Below are 13,699 nucleotides of genomic sequence, written 5' to 3'. Positions count from 1 at the left end.
GGCGCCACTTCATGGACTGCGTTTTTGTTCCGGCTCGAAGTGATTAACCCATGTTTCAACGTCTGTGATGGATGTTCGACAAAAAACTGTCACCATCAGCCTATCAATGCACAAGGAGTTCTGCGTAGATTGTCCTTTGTTGCTCTTTATGGTCTTTTGTTGGGCTGCGAGGAACCCAGCGAGTACACACCTTTAAGTACCACAAATCGTGGACGAGAGTGTCATCACTACCAACAAAGGCGTCCAGTTGTGCAGCGAGGTGTCTGATTGTGATCCGTCGATCACATCGAATGAGAGTGTCCTCAAATTTCAATACTGATCACTGATGTCTCGCCCAACGTCTCACCGTGCTTTTGTTCACTGATAGTTCTCGCTAGGCATTCTACAAGCGCCTAAGAATATCTGCGAGACTGTGGATTTCCACCAAAAGTAACTGAATGACAACTTTCTGCTTTGAACGTACCTCTGTTACATTTACGGAATTATTAAGATCACACTACTTGACAACGGTCTTCATTGCTCTGCAAAAGGCCGGAATTATACAGGCTTGTCAAAAGCTTGTAAAGGTATTTCAGGGTAGGTTCTGCTGAGAAATAATTGTTAAGAAAAAAGTTGACACGTTTTGCCGTTTACGAGTTAATTGTCCCCGAAGTTAGCCAATCAGGTAGCTGCATGTGCAGATTCAAACAGCCCGCCAGCTTGTTACCTGCTCATCCTTAGGTCTGCGTTTGACCCTTGCTACCATGCCATGTCCAGTGTTTGCACCACTCTCCTGTTCGGCTTAGGAAACCAAATGAAAAACACGATTGGCGATACCATCCTTGGCGGACCGTGTACTCAGGGCGTTTCAAAGTCTTTACGACAAACATCTAGCGGTGATAGATCACGTCATGGGGAAATTTTTTTTGTTAGAGATAAAATGTTCGATGACGCTTCCCAGCGACAGTAGGTATCGTTTAAGACTGGTTGTATCCCTGAGACACGGGAGGGCAAAGGGGCTCTGCTGCATTCGTATGCAGTAAATGTTGCCTATGATCCAGTCACCAACTCCGCGTGAAATGTGCTTGGCTGAGCAAAACTGAAGTTCGTAATTCGCTTCTAAAATATATTTCTCTGCATAGTGGCACTTATGCTTGTGGTTTTCTTGTCGATAATCAATTTTCTGGGATAGATGGTATGCAGCACACCCGGTTAAAAAAGTGGTTCAAATGGCTCTGAGCACTATGGGACTTAACCTCTGAGGTCATCAATCCCCTAGAACTTAGAACTACTTAAACCTAACTAACCTAAGGACATCACACACATCCATGCCCGAGGCAGGATTCGAACCTACGACCGTAGCGGTCGAGCGGTTCCAGACTGTAGCGCCTAGAACCGCTCGGCCACCACGGCCGGTGCACACCCGGTTAGTAGACCCTGCTAGTTCGATGAAATCTCGTGGTCTCAGGACCGGCGAACATTGAAAGACGCCCACTGTCACTGGGAAGCGCCAGTGAACATTTTGTCGCTAAAAGTCGTTCCCCTTGACGTTGTCTATCGCCCCTAGACGTCTGCTGCAAAGACTTTGACACACACTATATATTTTTTTCTGCACACAGAAATTGAAATATATCTTTATCCGTGCTCTTTCGGATATTTTCAAGCCACTCAAAGTCACCAAATAGCTACAATGCAATAATTTTCCATTTGTGATTAATCCGCACAGTTTTCCACATCATCCTTAATCTAATTTGTTGTAAAAAACGGTTTCTTTTTGTTCTTCTTCACTTCATGTATGAGGCAAATTGCTTGTTACATGCCGGCCGGGGTGGCCGAGCGGTTCTAGACGCTACAGTCTGGAACCGCACGACCGCTACGGTCGCAGGTTCAAATCCTGCCCCAGGCATGGAGATGTTTGATGTCCTTAGGTTTGTTAGGTTTAAGTAGTTCTAAGTCTAGGGGACTGATGACCTCAGAAGTTAAGTCCCATAGTGCTCAGAGCCATTTGCTTGTTACATACTCCATCTCTTGTATGGACGTCCTACATTAATTCTTCACGTCAATTTATCTTGCCCTTCGTCGTAATCAGGTAATCTGTTCTGTGAGGCTAGACAGAGTACTGTGAGTACGTTTATTGCGTCCCTGAATCGAATACAGGACCATCGCAGATGTTACAGGTGACGTGACTACCATTTCTGAGCTTTATCAAACACAGCTCTTAACTAACGCTCATTAATTGGCGTGGGTAGTATCTTTAAATATCTCTTCTTGAACAATCTCCTCCTTCTCCTCCGTCCAATTTAACGTACTTCATTCTTTATTAAAGAGTTGGGAAGGTACGGGAAATCATTTTTCACTCTGATGACGACATCAAAACAGCCTCTTTACGGACAGCATTCGTATAAAAAAAATAGACGGATTGGCAACCGACACCTGATAAGGCTAACAAGATAGATTCAGGTCTAATATGTAAATACCAAAGCGGAAATTGATTTTTGAAATTCTTTTGAACGCAAGTAATTAGATTCTCCGTCTCATAATCGAAAATGTCGCAAATCAAAAATAAAAGGAAGAGGAACCCATAGAAACGCAAAGATTTGCTGATAAAAGATTAGTCGCTTTAGTGAGGGAAGATGAAAATTTAACGTCCCTTTGACAAAGAGACGATTAGAGATGAAGCACAATTTTAGGTGAGGAAGAGCAAGGAAGGAAATCGTTCCTGTCCTTCTCATACGTAACTTACCAGTATTTGGCGTAAGCTATTTAAGAAAACCTCTGCAGCTCTCTCTATCGACAAAAACTTTTGAAGGGAATGGACACTATTTACATCATTATAATCTTAATTTTATATAGCCTAAATGAACTACTGAAGGAGCCTATTTTAGGTGCCTAAAACACACTTTTTTACGACCTAAAATTCCGTGGTCTAGTCATCAACCTCAACGCAAGAATGACATCGGCGAATAATATTCTGAAGCACCCTGACAAATATCCCTGGTGTGGCTCTCATGTTGCCAGGTCCTTCGTTTCTTCTTTCCAATAAACCAGTCTCCCGCGTTCAGTCGATCGAGAGAAATAAACACTCGTTCTGACAGAAGATGATGCCTGTTAGGAAATCGTTCCCTGTACAGCGTTTCGGCAACGAGTGCGTTGCAACGTACTTCGCCATATACGAAGTACATGTCATTGAGTTCTGCTTTACTGTACCGGTACTGCTCCATCGCATTGTACTGTACGTCTCTCAATAATACTGAGTTTGTCGTTGATTCACTGCACGTTCTGTCATGGGACAATGTAAATACGGTACAACAGAGCCACCTTATCGACAAGTTGTTGTTGTTGTTGTTGTTGTTGTGGTCTTCAGTCCAGAGACTGGTTTGATGCAGCTCTCCATGTAACTCTATCCCGTGCAAGGTTCTTTATCTCCCAGTACCTACTGCAACCTACATCCTTCTGAATCTGTTTAGTGTATTCATCTCTTGGTCTCCTTCTGCGATTTTTACCCTCCACGTTGCCCTCCAATACTAAATTGGTGATTCCTTGATGCCTCAGAACGTGCCCTACCAACCGATCCCTTCTTCTAGTCAAGTTGTGCCACAAATTTCTCTTCTCTCCAATTCTATTCAATACCTCCTCATTAGTTATGTGATCTACCCATCTAATCTTTAGCATTCTTCTGTACCACCACATTTCGAAAGCTTCTATTCTCTTCTTGTCTAAACTATTTATCGTCCATGATTCACTTCCGTACATGGTCACACTCCATACAAATTCTTTCAGAAACGGCTTCCTGACACTTAAATCAATACTCGATGTTAACAAATTTCTCTTCTTCAGAAACGCTTTCCTTGCAATTGCCAGTCTATATTTTATATCCTCTCTACTTCGACAATCATCAGTTATTTTGCTCCCCAAATAGCAATACTCATTTACTACTTTAAGTGTCTCATTTCCTAATCTAATTCCCGCAGTATCACCCGATTTAATTCGACTACATGCCATTATTCTCGTTTTGCTTTTTTGATGTTCATCTTATATCCTCCTTTTGAAGACCATGTCCATTCCGTTCAGCTCCTCTTCCAGGTCCTTTGCTGTCTGTAACAGAATTACAATGTCATCGGCGAACCTCAAAGTTTTTATTTCTTTTCCATGGATTTTAAGTCCTACTCCAAATTTTTCTTTTGTTTCCTTTATTGCTTGCTCAATATACAGATTGAATAACATCGGGGAGAGGCTACAATCCTGTCTGACTCCCTTCCCAACCACTGCTCCCCTTCCATGTCCCTCGACCCTTATAACTGCCATCTGGTTTCTGTACAAATTGTAAATAGCCTTTCGCTCCCTGTATTTTACCCCTGCCACCTTCAGAATTTGAAAGAGGGTATTCCAGTCTACATTGTCATCATGGACAAGTAAAGTAAGTAAAATCTGCATCGTGACTTCCTAGTAAACAGGCTTGTCCTCCTTGTTTTCTTGTAAATATGAATAAAGAATGTTTGTGTAAATATATAGCACAGAACGTGAAACATTTACATTGTCAGCATGGACAAGTAAAGTATAGTAAAGCATGTTAGTTGTAAATAAGCTGGAAAACAGTAATGCTAGATAAAGCGGTAGACAAGTTTACTGTCATATCTCCTAAAGCTGGCTTCTCCGACCGGAGGTTTTCTATCTCAAATTGTTTATTGAAGCACTCTCTATGTCCTGTTACATTTTTGCACCCTTTTACGGAAACACCCTTTATAACGTACTTTGAAAGAAATTGCTTCCTACTACAGTTACCAAATACACTCCTGGAAATGGAAAAAAGAACACATTGACACCGGTGTGTCAGACCCACCATACTTGCTCCGGACACTGCGAGAGGGCTGTACAAGCAATGATCACACGCACGGCACAGCGGACACACCAGGAACCGCGGTGTTGGCCGTCGAATGGCGCTAGCTGCGCAGCATTTGTGCACCGCCGCCGTCAGTGTCAGCCAGTTTGCCGTGGCATACGGAGCTCCATCGCAGTCTTTAACACTGGTAGCATGCCGCGACAGCGTGGACGTGAACCGTGTGTGCAGTTGACGGACTTTGAGCGAGGGCGTATAGTGGGCATGCGGGAGGCCGGGTGGACGTACCGCCGAATTGCTCAACACGTGGGGCGTGAGGTCTCCACAGTACATCGATGTTGTCGCCAGTGGTCGGCGGAAGGTGCACGTGCCCGTCGACCTGGGACCGGACCGCAGTGACGCACGGATGCACGCCAAGACCGTAGGATCCTACGCAGTGCCGTAGGGGACCGCACCGCCACTTCCCAGCAAATTAGGGACACTGTTGCTCCTGGGGTATCGGCGAGGACCATTCGCAACCGTCTCCATGAAGCTGGGCTACGGTCCCGCACACCGTTAGGCCGTCTTCCGCTCACGCCCCAACATCGTGCAGCCCGCCTCCAGTGGTGTCGCGACAGGCGTGAATGGAGGGACGAATGGAGACGTGTCGTCTTCAGCGATGAGAGTCGCTTCTGCCTTGGTGCTAATGATGGTCGCATGCGTGTTTGGCGCCGTGCAGGTGAGCGCCACAATCAGGACTGCATACGACCGAGGCACACAGGGCCAACATCCGGCATCATGGTGTGGGGAGCGATCTCCTACACTGGCCGTACACCACTGGTGATCGTCGAGGGGACACTGAATAGTGCACGGTACATCCAAACCGTCATCGAACCCATCGTTCTACCATTCCTAGACCGGCAAGGGAACTTGTTGTTCCAACAGGACAATGCACGTTCGCATGTATCCCGTGCCACCCAACGTGCTCTAGAAGGTGTAAGTCAACTACCCTGGCCAGCAAGATCTCCGGATCTGTCCCCCATTGAGCATGTTTGGGACTGGATGAAGCGTCGTCTCACGCGGTCTGCACGTCCAGCACGAACGCTGGTCCAACTGAGGCGCCAGGTGGAAATGGCATGGCAAGCCGTTCCACAGGACTACATCCAGCATCTCTACGATCGTCTCCATGGGAGAATAGCAGCCTGCATTGCTGCGAAAGGTGGATATACACTGTACTAGTGCCGACATTGTGCATGCTCTGTTGCCTGTGTCTATGTGCCTGTGGTTCTGTCAGTGTGATCATGTGATGTATCTGACCCCAGGAATGTGTCAATAAAGTTTCCCCTTCCTGGGACAATGAATTCACGGTGTTCTTATTTCAATTTCCAGGAGTGTAATTCACGAAGTACCAATATGAAATGCCTTTTAGACCTACTACAAGCGAAAAGTTTTATGTTAGGAAATAGTTTCATATTTCATTCGTACGCTACAGTTTCTCAAGCATGAGATCGAAATGTGATAGTACGAAATTTTTATGTAAATTTGGTACCGTCATATTTTCCATATAATTTTTTTGATATCCCCGTTTCTTTTGCTTCCTCGTCCTAAAAAAATTTTGTCATTACTAATTATGTAACTATCCCTGTCATTGTCAAGACTTATTCTCCGTTTAACTTCGGTACCACTGCCAGAATCACCGGGTCAGTTATCCCACGTTTATTTTCCGATTAGGCGTTATTAAGTACTTTTACAATGCGTTTTTCGCGCTGTTTCGAGAATAGAACTTAAGCGGCTGTGAACCAGGGACTGTACAACTGGCCCTTAGTAGTGTAGCATTCTGACAAATATTTTTCTTGGATACACCGAGAAGATAATATGTAATCTTTCTTACCTGTTATTCCTGTTAGTTGTTTATTTCCAATTTGTAGTCTGAGTCTATGGATTTCGCTAACAATTACAACAACGCTTATCATTTGCATACCAGTCAACCACACAAGCAAACAACGATTGACATTCACGCGTTCGTGTTTTTATTCGGCCCAGCTCGTAGAGCCCCGCTCCCTATTGTCAGCGGGAAAGCTTTTTATTTCTAGATGCGGCGAGGATTCCCCGGGGAGACACATCACGTACACCATGTACACTTCCAAAAATCAACTTATGATTCGTTCAGAAATCAACTTAGAATGTGTTCAAAAATGTTCAAAAACCAACAGGGATGCGTTTCAATATCATATGAACAATCGATAGACCAATGTGCGCTGGATGCTGGGGCTTGTCGAAACAAGGTTTCTTCCTTCAAGAATATGATTTTGGCGCCCCCTGAAACTGCCGCCCAGGGCAGATACCCCGGTTGTCATCCGGCGCCCGTCCCCCACTCCCTCTAGATCCGGGCCTGACAGCACGCGACACTGGGAAGAAGTCTGCAATTTATTCCAGGACGCTGGAGCAACATCTGGTGATCAGGAAGAGTACACCACCTACCCTGGCCTTGCCGGCCCTTCACAGGCGTTGAAACTTCCTTCCACTTCTAGGGCAAAAGTCTCGTCAGGAGTGATTCATGGAAATGCCTTGGCGGCGCTCTTCATAGACGATATGTCGGACAGAGTGAGCAGCTATCTCCGACTGTTTGCTGATGAGGGTGAGTTTTACGGAAAGAGTCGTCGTTGAGTGACTGTAGGAGGATACGATATTACATGGACAAAATTTCTGTTCGTTGCGTTGAATGGTAGCTTTCGCTAAATGTGCAAAAAAAATTAATTAATGCAGATGTCGGAAAAACAATCCTGTAATTTTCCAGTATAGTATTCGTGGTTTGTTGCTTGGTACAGCCACGTGGACTAAGTATCTAGGCGCAATTTTGTAAAGTGACATTCAACGGAAAGAGCACGCAAGGTCAGTTGCAGGGAAGGCGAATCGTCGACTTCGGTTTATTAGAAGAATTCTAAGCCATTTATAAAGTAACAGCGTATAGTGCGTTTGTGCAATCCATTTCTAAGTACTGCTTCCGTGGTCGGAATCCCCACCACGTCGGATTAAAGGAAGTCATCGAAGCAGTTCAGAGCCATGCTACTAGATATGTTAGCGGTAGGTTGGACCAAGACGAGAGTATTACGGAAATGCTCCGTGAACTGAAATGGGGATCCTTCGCGGGAAGAAGACGTTCTTTTCGCCGGACACTATTCCGAAAATTTAAAGAACCAACATTTGCGACAGAATGCAGAACAATTCTACCTACTACGGTGTTTAATTTGCAAATACACTTAAAATGTTCGGTTAAAAAAAGACCCGATTTTTTTTACGTTTCTTGTAAGTATACTTTTACACATTCGGGTACTGAAATCATAAAGAAAGTTATTATTTAGATAGTTTAACGTATTTATCATTCAAACTGCATAATGGAATAGTACAACAATACAGTAATCAAATACTATAATTATGCGTGTGTTGATCTTATTGAACTATACCTAACTTGTACTAACAGTTTTTACATCCGTATGTAAGATGTTTCTTTCAAACGATTTTTTTACAATTAAATCATTTCACTGAACTTTAGTTATGAGTTTTTCCACGTGTACGACATCTGCCTCCCTTCTTATTCCTAGAATAACTTTCTTCTGATGTGGAGGGTGCAGATTCAGACGATATTCTTCTCTCTACAGCTTCTCTTGTAGCATTTCCTCTTAGAAGATGTCCTCGTCTCTTCATTCTCCACCAATTAGCTGCTCGCCAAGAATAGGAATAGTCTTCTTTGCTGTAGTGTGTTTTCTTTCCAGTTGGGGTTAGTTGCCTTGTACAGCACGTAAGAGTTATACGCAGGTATGTCGATGATAGTTGAGAACACAACAATAGGCCTTCTGTTTGCCTTTTTCTTTACTATATAATTCACCACCATCTTGTAGAGTATGTCCACAGCTCGTTTCGCAGACTTAGTTTAAAATAATTTCAGCTTTTCTCTTGTTGACATCACTGATTCAATTGCATCATAGTGCAGAGCGCTTTTCACAATAACTCATTTGTTTTCTTTACACTCTATGATACAAGCGTTGTGTCCTTTGTGAAAGCAAATGTAGATGTGTAATTAGGAATTCTCCTGGTCTGCAATAATTTTGATGGGATGAAATGCTTGCTCTTTGTACATTTCCAATCATTGTGATATTTCTCTTCATCAGCATTTGTCCTAGCCCATAGGAGGTGAAAAAATTGTAGCAGGTAATGTTGTGCCCTTTCAAGCCATAAGACAAGTCAGTTACAAGCCTTAGGTCTTGGACCTTTTCAGGTGCACTACCTGGTCGTTTCCCAGTATATGGCTGAATATTCCATACATAACTTTTTTCACTATCAAAAAGCACCCAAAATTAGATGCCATACGTTTTCTGTTTCTAGGCATATCCCGGAGGAAAGGGTAGTTTCTCCTGAATGCAACAACTTGTTCGTCTACTATAACAAATATATTGGGATTGTATAATTTAGGTAATATCTCTACCCGTTTCTCCCACAAATCCCTTATAGATGCAAATTTGTCTTGATCACGTCTTCGTCGTCTTGTCTCGTGCTGATCAAATCGAATAACCCCTGATATCTTTTTAAAGTTTCTAGTGAAATTGTATCTCTGAAAAATGGGCGACCCTTGTACTCATCCCGTAAACTTTCAGTTGATTCATTGTGTGACATATAAACTCCGGCTAATAACAACAGAGCTAAGTAAACATTTAGGTCTAGAAGATCTAATTTCTTTCCAATTGTCGCCATATAAACGAATTCCTTCAGCATTAGAACGGGCGAGTATAATGTTTTGAAATGCTTCAAGAAGGAACAATTTGAAAGTCGTGTATTCATTTTTAATGCGAGAAGTGGCATACCTTGTTGGTCTTCGAATCAGGCGTACTATATATTTCATGTTGCATACCATCCAAGTTGAGGTAGCGGTCTTCCATTCAACTGATTTGTCATTTGACGTTATAATTGCACTGCTTACCATTTGCTGCTCTGGTGTATCATTTACGGCTTCTAATGTACATGAAGAGCTGCAGTCCGAAACATGACCTTCATCCTCGAAAACTACATAATCACTATCATTCAACAGTATGTCTGCTGTTTCATTATCTTGCAAAGAGGCAATTATCTTGAGGAAAAAAAACTCTTACAAAATGTATGAATTGTGAAGTTAGAAACTTAGTGACCTGAGCAGAAGTGAATCACTTTACAGACTAATTTAGTTACAGGAAGAAACTGTGACTCCCACTGCCCCTTCCCTCCTTTCCTCAAAGGTAGACATTCCATTGTTCAAAACAACAATAACCTCACCACCTCTTCATACCAGTCTTACTGCGCCCACACATGTTCCATTGCTGGCAAATTCAATATTGTCAGAATCTGCTGTAATAATGAAGGTGAAAATACTCAGGGTCTAAAAAGACCGTAACAGCATGAGAAGTACTATTTTTGTCGATGCCAAACTAAAGCTCTCAATATTTATTTTTTTCTGTCAGAATATACTTCACTACGGCACAAACAAATTTAATGAAGGTAATTTATCAAAACGAAATATTTTCAGAGTTATGGACAGTCAAAAATCCTTGTGGGTCAAAACAGACAAGAACGCTTTATGAGGGTTAAAGGAAGGCATCGAAGCAATTCAGAGGCATGCTGCTAGATTTGTTATCTGTAGGTTCGATCGGAAATGCTTGACGAATTCGAATGAGAATCGTTGACGAGAAGAAGACATTCTTTACGCGAAATTCAGAAAATTTACATAACCAGCATTTGCGACAGACTGCAGAACAATTCCACTGCCACCAACGTACATTTCGCGTAAGGACCGCGCAGACGAGATAAGAGGAATCAGGGCTGTTAACCTCAGCTACTGAAGGGGCTTTTGGCTAGACACTACACTACTGGCCATTAAAATTGCTACGCCAAGAAGAAATGTAGATGGTAAACGGGGATTCATTGGACGAATATATTATACTAGAACTCACATGTGATTACATTTTCACGCAATTTGGGTGCATAGATCCAGAAAAATCAGTACCCAGAACAACCGCCTCTGGCAGTAATAACGGCCTTGATACGCCGGGCATTCAGTCAAACAGAGCTTGGATGGCGTGTACAGGTACAGCTTGCCCATGTAGCTTCAACACGATACCACGGTTCATCAGGAGTAGTGACTGGCGTATTGTGACGAGCCAGTTGCTCGGCCACCATTGACCAGACGTTTTCAATTGGTGAGAGATCTGGAGAATGTGCTGGCCAGGGCAGCAATCAAACATTTTCTGTATCCAGAAGGGCCCGTACAGGACCTGCAACATGCGGTCGTGCATTATCCTGCTGAAATGTAGGGTTTCGCAGGGATCGAATGAAGGGTAGAGCCACGGGTCGTAACACATCTGAAATGTAACGTCCACTGTTCGAAGTGCCGTAAATGCTAACAAGAGGTGACCGAGACGTATAACCAATGGCCATCACGCCTGGTGATACACCAGTATGGCGATGACGAATACATGCTTCCAATATGTGTTCACCGCGATGTCACCAAACACGGATGCGACCATCATGATGCTGTAAACAGAACCTGGATTCATCCGAAAAAATGACGTTTTGACATTCGTGCACCCAGGTTAGTCGTTAAGTACACCATCGCAGGTGCTCCTGTCTGTGATGCAGCGTCAAGGGTTACCGCAGCCATGGTCTCCGAGCTGATAGTCCATGCTGCTGCAAACGTCGTCGAACTGTTCGTGCAGATGGTTGTTGTCTTGCAAACGTCCCCATCTGTTGACTCAGGGATCGAGACGTGGCTGCATCTTCTTCGGCCGGCCGGAGTGGCCGTGCGGTTCTAGGCGCTACAGTCTGGACCGCTACGGTCGCAGGTTCGAATACTGCCTCGGGCATGGATGTGTGTGATGTCCTTAGGTTAGTTAGGTTTAATTAGTTCTAAGTTCTAGGCGACTGATGACCTCAGAAGTTAAGTCGCATAGTGCTCAGAGCCATTTGAACCATTTGAACCCTCTTCTTCCTGTGGGTCAAATTTCGCGTCTGTAGCACATCTTCGTGGTGTAGCAATTTTAATGGCCAGTAGTGTATTTGCAGGTCAATTATTCGACGAGTTTTTCGGCAGGCCTGCACAAGGGCACAGTGTTCGCCCGCCCTACTACATCAGAGCAGTAGAACTGAAAGAACGGGTGCTCCTGTAATTGAGGTCCGTTGCGGCTGGCATCGGTTGCCGCGGATCACAGAGAGGTTACGGAAGCTAACCAGGCGTGTGGCGGCGGCAGACAAACAGCTGGCCCGCCCCCAGCGCCCTGAGCTATTGTAGTACTGTACTCCCAACTGCAGGTCGATACAGCCGCTGCGCTTTCATCCAGCCGCAGAGACTCGCTGTACCTCCCACAGCATCACTTTTGTCGCCAGACGCTGAAATAACGAACAGGTAGAAATGAACAGCTAGCTGACTGAGAGTTCCACACATCTTCAAAATCTGGGCACAAAAAAAGGTGGCAAGGGGGGGGGGGGGGAGTTAGACCAGGAACTGCTCTTAGGATCTTGAGGTGCCTCCTGTAATGTCCTGCCCCGTACAATGCCCATTTGCAACAAAGGTCATTTTGATTGTAAACAAAATGTTATCTACGACATGATTGTAATTTGACCCGTCCAAACTTATCTAATCAAATATTTCGCTCAAGGATATTTATTGACGAAGACGGAAATTCACGAACAACGGTCTGTGTTTCCAGCTTCGACTGTGTACCTGCTCCTTCGCCGCACAATGCTGTCTTGCAGTTTCGTAACCCTGCAATACGATCCAGTTGCGACGACAACCCGGAATTGAACACCAAACGTCGATGCTGGAAACACTGACGATTCTTTATGTTTTACAGTCACCATAAGTAAAAAATTAGCGTAACAGGTGAAAAATATGAGGCAGTGCTGTCGTTTGGGCACTTAAAATTACACTTTACACGACATTTCGCTTGTAATGGAAACCAAGATAGTTGCAATGACAACTACGTCGCTTAAAACACGTTATACAATGTTGAAAGAGAAAATTAACGAACAGATACTACATAAATATTAAAAGTTCGCAGAAAAAGAATCAAACACGAGAGGTTGATATTACGAAATATAGAAGCTGCGAAGGCTGACCCCGTTACGGGAATAGTTCAAGTTAATAATTACTACCCGTTGTAACAAATCGTTTCTGAGGTTTCATGGGAACAATTATCGGATTTAGGATATTATTTTGCGTCCATTCGGTCTGATCAACCGCGCCTTGGAAACGTGGTCTTGCCTGTTAGCGACGCAACAGTTGAGTTTCCGCGATCGCTTTGAAGCTGGGACCAGATTCGCAAATTTTCCCTAATCCACGTAAAGAGAGCAGCATGTCTGTTTCACATCTCCTGCCGAATGTTGAATTTTGACGCTACTGGGCTGCTTAGTGGTTACAGACTTTTTAATGCCATCAAGTACTCTCCCAGAAGTTTCAAGCTGGAAATAATAATTCATCAGTCCAGCCGGAGACGTTCTGTTGGAGGGAAAATGGGTCGAGCAGTGAAAATGTCCGCATTTGAATCATAAGTTAGGTGGTTATAGACCGTTTGAACGATTCTATTGTCGAAATGATACAGAACGAGTTGTTTATATGATGTGTATATATGATTGGTTTTATCATTAATGACCATATAATTTTTCCCTATTCATGGAACTACACTGAAAAATAGTTTTTTAGACTGCCAGTTTTTAAATAAAAATTCGCTCATGGAATAGAAGAAATTAACCAGGAGAAATGATTTTAGATTAGATTTAAAGCTTGCTTTGCTACTTCCCAGACATTTTATGTTATTGGACAAATGATCAAAAATTTTTGTTGTTGCTTATTGAGGTATTTTCTGAACCACTGACAGCTTAAAT

At 43.6% G+C, this 13,699-nt stretch overlaps 1 protein-coding gene across 1 annotated transcript in view; it reads right to left on the bottom strand.

Annotated features, from left to right (window-relative positions):
- The window catches only part of LOC126188591 (paired box protein Pax-1-like), a 316,530-nt gene that overhangs the window by 40,860 nt on the left and 261,971 nt on the right, over positions 1-13,699 (bottom strand). The gene's annotated exons all lie outside the window — the stretch shown is intronic.

This window comes from Schistocerca cancellata, chromosome 5 (genome assembly GCF_023864275.1).
Source record: "Schistocerca cancellata isolate TAMUIC-IGC-003103 chromosome 5, iqSchCanc2.1, whole genome shotgun sequence".
NCBI lineage: Eukaryota > Metazoa > Arthropoda > Insecta > Orthoptera > Acrididae > Schistocerca > Schistocerca cancellata.
This window is presented reverse-complemented; position numbering and strand designations above follow the sequence as displayed.